Source organism: Lygodium microphyllum, chromosome 18 (assembly GCF_053477565.2).
Source record: "Lygodium microphyllum isolate KBCC chromosome 18, Lygodium_microphyllum_v1.1.10, whole genome shotgun sequence".
NCBI lineage: Eukaryota > Viridiplantae > Streptophyta > Polypodiopsida > Schizaeales > Lygodiaceae > Lygodium > Lygodium microphyllum.
The window spans coordinates 27,989,429-27,999,164 of record NC_141152.1 but is presented as its reverse complement, the minus strand read 5'-3'; positions in this window follow the sequence as shown (position 1 = coordinate 27,999,164).

Here is a 9,736-nt window from a genome sequence, read left to right as displayed (position 1 = left end):
TAGAACTGCCATCCCATTGGAAAATTCATAATACATTTCATATTAGTTTATTGAGACCATTTAGAGGACAATTACCTATCCACCCTGTCTATGAAAATCCACCTTTACTAGAAGAAGAGACTGAAATACTTAAACCAAAAGCCATCATAGACACAGACTACATGACCACTAGAACTGGCCGAAGGTATTCTAGATATCTAGTGAAATTTAAGAACCATCCTGTAGAGGAAGCACAATGGATGCACGCTAGAGACTTAAATGCTTTCCCCACTCTGTTAGCTCCACATTGAGCTAATAGCAATTGAGGTCAATTGCTATCCCACCCCGGGGGTATGATGCCAGGAGGCATATTCCACGGTGGATTCCGTGAGGTTTTACGGTGGATTTCGTAAACTTACTTAGATGACCGGGGCTCATACGCAAAGAGGATTCTTTGTGCGAGAAGTTGATGGGGACGCCTGTCCTTTTCGGGCGTTTCATTAATTTAGTGTGTACATGGGTGATTCCATAGCGGGTGATTCCGCAAAATGCATATTAAATTAATAAACGTTTATGAGTTTAGAGTGCACACTCGTAATAAATTAAGGTTAGGATTTATTTCTAACCAGTTGATTTATTTATGTAGCTGAAGACTGCTAGGTATTCACTTTTGTCGGTTTAATTGTGTTATTTTACTAACGATTGTGAATGCTTCAGTTGATGTGTAGAGATAGCAGCAGTGGCGGAGGAAAGCATTGGAGTCTAGCGGGTTTTCGACTCTTGGACTAGATTTTGATAGGCGCCACGTCTATATTTTGTTATGTCTATTGAGACATCGATTATTTATTATTATTTTGTATGCGCTTATGCGCCTGGATATGTTATTTCTATTTGGACATTGAGATTGGGCATGCCAAACACTATGGGCACCGTCCATTAGCTTTATTTTACTATTTTTGTAGAAAGCAAACTCAAAAGCTAAAAAGCTTGTCATATTTTTGTAATTGGGCTATTATTGAGCATGAAGATTGGAAATATACATAAAATACATGCTTTGTGAAGCGCTCACACAAGGCATGGGGGAGATTGAACCCAATTTGTCTCTTTCCTCATGTCGTGCTTGCTTTTATATGGGTTTTTGTGCTAAAAAGTAGAGTACTTTGTTCTTGGGGACCTTCCGGGATTCACCACGTGAGCTATCTGCGTCCGATCTGCGCACCAGAATAATTTCATTCCTGTTGATTCATTGTCATATAATGATGGATTCATGTTCTTTGAAAAGAGACTGTGTATTACTATTCCATTCCGATCTTTTATTTTGAATGAAACTCATTGTCCCCCATATCAAGGTCATAGAGGTATCATTTCTACATTACGCATGTTAACTGAAGATTTTTATTGGCCGCATATGGATGCAGATGTATCAAATTTTGTTTCTGAATGTTTGATTTGTCAAAGAATAAAAAGACATCATGGTAAACAATATGGATTATTAATGCCTTTATCTATTCCATCTAAACATTGGGAACATATATCTATGGATTTCATTACTGGTTTACCAAATACTAAATCTAACCATGACATGATTTGGACAATTGTAGATAGATTTAGTAAGCAATCATATTTCATTGCATGTAAGAAAACTTTAACAGCATCACAAGTAGCACAGTTATTTTTGAAAACTGTTTTTACTAACCATGGATTGCCGAAAGTGATTATTTCAGATAGAGATTCTAGATTTTGTAATAATTTTTGGATTACACTGTTTGCAAATCTAGGCACAAAGATTGATTTCTCATCTGCATTTCATCCAGAAACGAATGGACAAACAGAAGCCACAAATAGTACCATTCTAGATCTTTTACGTGCATACACTATCTCTAAACCTCAGACATGGGATACTCATTTACATTTATTACAATTTGCATATAACAATACACCGCACACATCTACAAAGAAAGCACCTTTTGAAGTTATTTATGGCTATAGATTATCTACCCCTATTGCATCTTTGTCTAATAGAATACAGACTGCTGATGATATTGCTGTTATGCATAACACTATTTTTGATGAAGTAAAGAATATGATTGCTAAAGCCCAACAATCATATACCAAACAAGCCAACAAGAAAAGACAAGCCATGAATTTCAAAATTGATGATTATGTTTGGCTTAGAATAGAAAAGCGTAGACTGCAAAGTGTAGATAGACATCCAGTTGTCAAATTAGCCCCTAGATACTACGGACCATTTAGAATCATTCATAAGATTAATGACAATGCATTCAAGTTAGAACTGCCATCCCATTGGAAAATTCATAATACATTTCATATTAGTTTATTGAGACCATTTAGAGGACAATTACCTATCCACCCTGTCTATGAAAATCCACCTTTACTAGAAGAAGAGACTGAAATACTTAAACCAAAAGCCATCATAGACACAGACTACATGACCACTAGAACTGGCCGAAGGTATTCTAGATATCTAGTGAAATTTAAGAACCATCCTGTAGAGGAAGCACAATGGATGCACGCTAGAGACTTAAATGCTTTCCCCACTCTGTTAGCTCCACATTGAGCTAATAGCAATTGAGGTCAATTGCTATCCCACCCCGGGGGTATGATGCCAGGAGGCATATTCCACGGTGGATTCCGTGAGGTTTTACGGTGGATTTCGTAAACTTACTTAGATGACCGGGGCTCATACGCAAAGAGGATTCTTTGTGCGAGAAGTTGATGGGGACGCCTGTCCTTTTCGGGCGTTTCATTAATTTAGTGTGTACATGGGTGATTCCATAGCGGGTGATTCCGCAAAATGCATATTAAATTAATAAACGTTTATGAGTTTAGAGTGCACACTCGTAATAAATTAAGGTTAGGATTTATTTCTAACCAGTTGATTTATTTATGTAGCTGAAGACTGCTAGGTATTCACTTTTGTCGGTTTAATTGTGTTATTTTACTAACGATTGTGAATGCTTCAGTTGATGTGTAGAGATAGCAGCAGTGGCGGAGGAAAGCATTGGAGTCTAGCGGGTTTTCGACTCTTGGACTAGATTTTGATAGGCGCCACGTCTATATTTTGTTATGTCTATTGAGACATCGATTATTTATTATTATTTTGTATGCGCTTATGCGCCTGGATATGTTTTTTCTATTTGGACATTGAGATTGGGCGTGCCAAACACTATGGGCACCGTCCATTAGCTTTATTTTACTATTTTTGTAGAAAGCAAACTCAAAAGCTAAAAAGCTTGTCATATTTTTGTAATTGGGCTATTATTGAGCATGAAGATTGGAAATATACATAAAATACATGCTTTGTGAAGCGCTCACACAAGGCATGGGGGAGATTGAACCCAATTTGTCTCTTTCCTCATGTCGTGCTTGCTTTTACATGGGTTTTTGTGCTAAAAAGTAGAGTACTTTGTTCTTGGGGACCTTCCGGGAATCACCACGTGAGCTATCTGCGTCCGATCTGCACACCAGTAATGAAGGTGGTCTTCTGTTGATCCTCCTCAGCTATTCGGATCTAGAAATAACCTGAATACCCATCACAAATAGTGTATCTCTCATGCCCGGCCACCTCGTTGAGTATTTCATCCTGAAAGGGAAGAGGAAAGTGATCTCTCTTAGTTGCGGCATTTAGCGGCTTGTAATCCACACAAATCCTCCATTTTCCATTCTTCTTGGGTATCACCACCACAGGTGAAACCCACTTTGAATCCCCTATTGGATAGATAAAGCCTGCCTTTAAAAGTCGTTGCACCTCAGTGAGTAGAGCGTTTTGTTGAACTACTCCCAATCGTCGTAGTCGCTGCACCACTGGCCGTGCTCCCTCTTTTAGATTAATGTGATGTTGTACTGCTGTCACACCTGTGATGTGTTCATAATCAAAAATAAAAAGTGCAGAGTGTTTTATCACCACTTCCATGTAGGCTGCCTTCTCCTCAAGTGATAGATCCTTAGCCAACATTTTTTCTAACCCCTCCTTCTCGACCTTTGGAAGCTGTTGCGGAATTTCACTACTAGGAGGCCCTTTTAATGTAATCCCCATCACTTCTAGAGAGCTTTCTTCCTCCTCATTAGAAGACTCTCCCTCTGTCATAGATGACCAACCCTCGCTGGAACTCCATTCATCAGCGGTGGTTTCTAACACAAGATCCTCCTGTCGGCCCTCCTTCATGTTGTAGATAGTGCTCTTCCATTTTTTATGCAGCCCCTTTTGTGGCCTGAGCTCTAAAGCCCCTGTCTCCCAATCTTGTCTGGCTTTCATTCCCATTAGCCATGGTCGCCCAAGAATGAGCGGATAGCCATCCCCCTTCACTGGCATCACATACATGTCAAGCTCCAATTGCACTCCACACACCTTTACCTTGACTTTCTTTATAACTCCCAAACAATTTACTACCACATTGTTAGCCATTTTGGCCCCAAATTTAGTAGTTTCATTTACCTCTAATCCCAAACGATGCATCAACTTTTCCGTCATGACACAAATCTCTGCACCTCCATCCACATATGTCTTTGACACTCTCTGCCCATTGATTTCGGCTTCCACTAGAGGTACAATATCTTTCATCTTTCTAGCCTGGATTGCATTCACATGTCTATTCTTCATGGGTCTAATGCTTACCATCTTTGACCATTGTCGCCGCACTGTTGGAGATAGATGTAGTAATTGTGGCCATGAAATTTTTGGCCCTTGATTCCTCACATCAGCAAGCAAATCATAAGCTCTAGTACCTTTACCCAAGGGAAAATCATCTGGCTCAATGTGTTGGCGTGAGCGAGCCCTCCTCTTTTTACTGTTGCGTGTCTTTGCAGCCACTGATGACTCTGCCTCCTCTTCCATATTTTCAACCTCCTTTGGTGGTGTAGGCTCCATCTTCTCAATTCTCTGGGCTTTCTTCACCGGCATTGCTTCAACCTCTACTACTTTGGCCTTCCCTTTGACATCACTCTCATCTAAACTAATTATCCTAACATCATGATTCTCTGGCGGTTGGACAGGCAAGGGCGGCACCTCTGCAAGTGGTCGAGGATGCTGGAGAACTTGAACCGGTGGTGGAGGCCTTGGATTCGGTGGAACAAACCTTTCCCTAGGTGGTGTCACTTGTTGTCCCCTCCTTCTTGGTTGGAACCCATTTCTTGGAAAACGCCTGGGATGAGGGCAAAAGTACATACCATGGCCAGTCTCCCCACAATTATAGCAAACATACTCTCTTTCTTGTCTTCTTGGACCTCGATTGCCTTCATTTATGAGGGGAGGGGGTCGTACTCCTTGCACCAAATTTAACGAAAGGCTTTCAAGTTGATTAGTAATGCGTTGTAGGAGCTCTTGCTGTGGTATCTCCGGTTCAGGTACGGCCTCTGCTATTTCTCTAGGCCTTGGCATGGTTGGTAAAACCTGTATGGGTTCAACTCCCCCCTTCAACTGAGCTTGATACTTCAATTTTCTATCTTTCTCTCTCGCATAAGTGACTGATTCTTCATAGGATGTGGGAAACTTTCCTTTGACCTTCTCCCTTAGTAGAGGATGGAGTCCGGCTAGAAAACAATCTTTCTTAAGGCAATCAGGTACTCTTTCTCCCTCAGCTAAAGAGGCTGTCCATTTATCCCACAATTTTATAAACGTGCCTTCATAGGTTTGGTACTCCCCTGCTATGGTTTGGCGAAGATCTAAGAGTTGTCTCCAAATATCTTCAGGTGGCTCTGTATCTTGGTACTTGTGCATGAATGCGGTCTTGAGATTCTCCCAATTACCCCTTGTAGCCTCTGGGAGAGCTTGATACCACACTCGAGCATCACCCTTTAGAACTAAAGGGAAGGCCCGTACTTTGGTTGCTTCGTCATCCCGTCCTGTGACTAGGAAGGCCATTTCTAAGTCATCCAAAAAGTCCAGAGATTTCTCCCCTTTGTGCCCAAAAAAACTTGGAAAAGCCATGATAGGAAGATGTTGGTCTAGCTCAATACAAAATAAAGATGAACACGTCTAGGCCCAAGTCATATCTTATTAATGGTAGAATAAATGGATTTACAGATGCATTAATCTCAGCAAGACGACGAGGGCCCAATAAGCCCCTTATAATATTTTGAAACCTGATCTTTGTGCTAACGATTATATGCACGGTTTGTCTAGCAAGTGGACGGATAGGTCCGTACAAGTCCCTATGGTTCATGGGATACACTTAGAGTAGAATGAATATGTGCACATTAAAGGAGATGTTATAATCCAAAATAGGGAGTATTATGGGATCAGGAGACAACAAGATCTCTCTCAACCTCTCAGCTCCAAAATAGAAGACCAACCTTTGCTGGAAATGTATCTTTCTACTAATGCACACATCCACCCGAATGTTTTGAACCGATTGAAAGTTGTAGAAAGTAGGAGTAGTCATTTATGCATTAACTACAAATTTACACTACAAACTTTCATGAAGCGTGTCGTTGAAACTATGGCCTCTTAGATCCCACCATTCGAGAGATGCGAAGGATTTGCTCACCACTAATTAGCGTAGCTTTTGTGTGACCATCATCAGCCTTGTAAAGTTCATAGGCTTCGATAGCTATCTTTTCAATTACTTTGAGTCTTCTTGCTAGTAGTAGTTGAAGCGCATCACCATATGTAGCCTCTCGCCAATACCGCACACCATTGATGTGTAACTCACCCTCCAAAAACTTGTTAATCCCCGAATTTGAAAGCGCCTTCACCACTTGAAGACGAAGCTCCGTAGGGAGTGTCTTTACACTAGACACCAAGCACTCAACACAATGCCTTGACGTAGAGACTTGATGAGAGCAAGATTTCTCATGAAGCAAAGAAGGATGTGTATAATTAACTTGCTTTACCCGCATACGTGCCGTTTGTTGATAAAGATCCTTCTTCTCTTGAGCTTCTTTTGGAGACCATTGCGGTACTCTTGAGCGACGAATCCCTTGAATAGGGTTTCATGAAGATTCCTCCTTAGTAATTTCTTGACAAACACTCGTTGAAGAAGAGGACAACTCCTTAGATGTTTCTTTCTTCATGGAAGTTGTAGAGCATAGCTTGAGAACTCCTCAGTGGGGGCACAAAAAATGAGGGCTGAAATGATGAACGGGTTGCCTCTTACCCATCCAACCTCCAATCCTCACTAAGAGAACTAAAGAGGGGCACCACCTAGCCAAAGGGAGGATGGGCTAGGACATCCATTTTCTCAAAGAGAATCAAGAGAACCAAGACACAAATTTACAAGAGAGAATATATGTACTAGACACCATATTGAAATATAAGAGAGAGAGATGAGAGGAGAGGGAGACAAGAGGAGAAGAGGTAGAAGAAGCTTGCCATTATGCTACATAATAAAAGAACTCACTCATAGCTTCCCTCAAAGAGATGAGGGTATTCTAAAATGCTCTCATGGACTTGTCATTCTCCCCCCTCTTCTTTTCTCCTTCTTCATTCTCCATGGGCTCTTTATATAGCCTTCATGAGGGATTAGATTAAGCTAATCTTCTTGATCAACATAATCCTAGATGATGTATGGCATCTTTGAAAATATGGAGCATAGTGAATGGGACAAGTCCCCACCTTGGTCATCATGCAAGAAGCCAAGGGTGGTGGTAGACAAAATAGAGAAATTGAGCTAGATTACAAGAGGTGGGTGCCCAAAGCACATTATTATAATATATTTACAAGAAGGATAGAGTGGAAAGTTGGTGTGGTGAAAGAGAGAAGAAAATTGCATGTAGCCAGCAGTCTGCGCCTTCGTAACTTCAAATCCGTGAGGAATTTGGAAAAATTTTCTTCTGCAACTTTGTAGATCAGGTCGAAACCGATCGGCCTTCGCGAAAATTTTCTTGAAATTCGCTTTTTCTTGGGAGTTATTGAGATTATAAAAAAGGGCTTCCAAAAGTTGCTTTGACTTTAGTATCCCATATGTATATAAATACATATAAGCATGTGACAAAAGGGGTCCATGTTTGTAAGCTTTTGTGCAAGATCCAAATGACACCATGATGTGGATATTGACTTGTGTGCAAGGGTGAGGTGTCCTCTAATGATGGTGATAGATTCCAAATCTTAGTGATGCAGACGGAGCCCATGTGTAGTTGGAGGCTAGTCCTTTGAAAAAATCTATGCATTCACTCAACTCCTAGGTGTAATCTATTTTCATCTTCACTAAGATAACCATCCCTTTGACCCTTTACATTGACATGCCTTCTAAGAACTTGTTCCCCCCATTTGCTAGAATTATCATAATCGAGAAGCAATGTAGCATACCTAGTGCTTGAAGAGTAAACCCAAAGTGATATGGTAAGCTCTTGATAGGGGCTTTGGCCAAAATTTTGTGGTAATAATCCGGGTTGTAAAAAACCCAGATTAGCATGGTTGAATGCAAACCATTGGATATATCTCTTGAGCAGAATGTCAAGCTAGATGTGAGCACCAGAGCTGAAACTGAGGATGTGACTATGTACAAGTAGATGGCTAATCTACTTGAACATCACTAGGCCTAACTTGAGCTATGCTTTAGGGCTCATAAGCCAATTCATGCAAAATCCCAAAAAGCCATATTTGGATGATGTTAGGTGTATTATGAGATATGTTAAGTCCACTGTAGATTATCGACTGTTCTATGTGAGAGATAAGCCCTTGAAACTGTTTGGATACATGGATGCAGATTTGGCAGGATGCTCATATGACCATAGATATACAAGTGGCTATGCTTTTGGCTTGGAAAGTGGAATGATCAAATGGAATAGCAAGAAGAAACCTACAGTTGCTTTGTCGAGTACTGAGATTGAGTACAGGGGTGTTGCATTGGCAACATGTGAGATTGCATGGTTGCTCAATCTTATGGCTGATTTGGACATAAAGGACGATGCTCCAGTGACTTTGCTATGTGACAATCTTAGTAGTGTACTCCTAGCTACGAATCCAGTATACCATGCCAGGACTAAGTACATTGAGGTACACTACCACTTTATCAAAGAGGTGGTTATTGCAGGGAGAGTTGATCTCATGCATGTGAAGACTGATGAACAGGTTGCATATATCTTTACCAAGTCTTTGGATTCCGTGTTTTCAGATAGCTGCTTGGTGTACAGATATTGTCTTGAGCTTGAGGGGGAGTGTTAGACTTCAAGCTCGACTTCTCTATCTTTGGTATGATTGTACCTGACACTTAGCATCTCTAGTTATACACATGTTGACATTGAATAAGTCGATGTTTAGCTTAGCTGTCTTTGGTATGAATAGTCTCATTGTGACCTTAGGTTGTGAGTACTCTCTTTACTTATGTGCTATAGATAATGAAAAAATGTGTGTGAGCTCTCTGCTCTACACTGTTGGCTCCAATCCTTCTCTCACTTTCATCAAGGGGTCATCCCAACCCTCACTAGCAAAGACGTCGATTCTAATGGAGCATCAAAATAGGAGACCACTCCCTTGAAGGAGCCAAATCTACACCCAAAAGCAGTCCATGGGACCTTCATCTACAAAGTGGAAGGTGAAAAGCACTCAATATTCATGGATGCTAATGGTATTGAATGACACCTAAAGGTGGGTATTAGTCTTTCAAAAAGAAGAGCTATCGGTCCTACATGACCTTCTGAAGGAGAACTTGGATGTGTTTGCATGGTCCTACAAGGATATTAAGGGGATTGATCCCATGGTATGTGAGCATGACATTGACCTAGAGCCTAATGCCAAGCATGTGAGGCAAAGATAGAGGTGCATGAATCCAAATTACTCTAGCCTCATGAAAGCTGA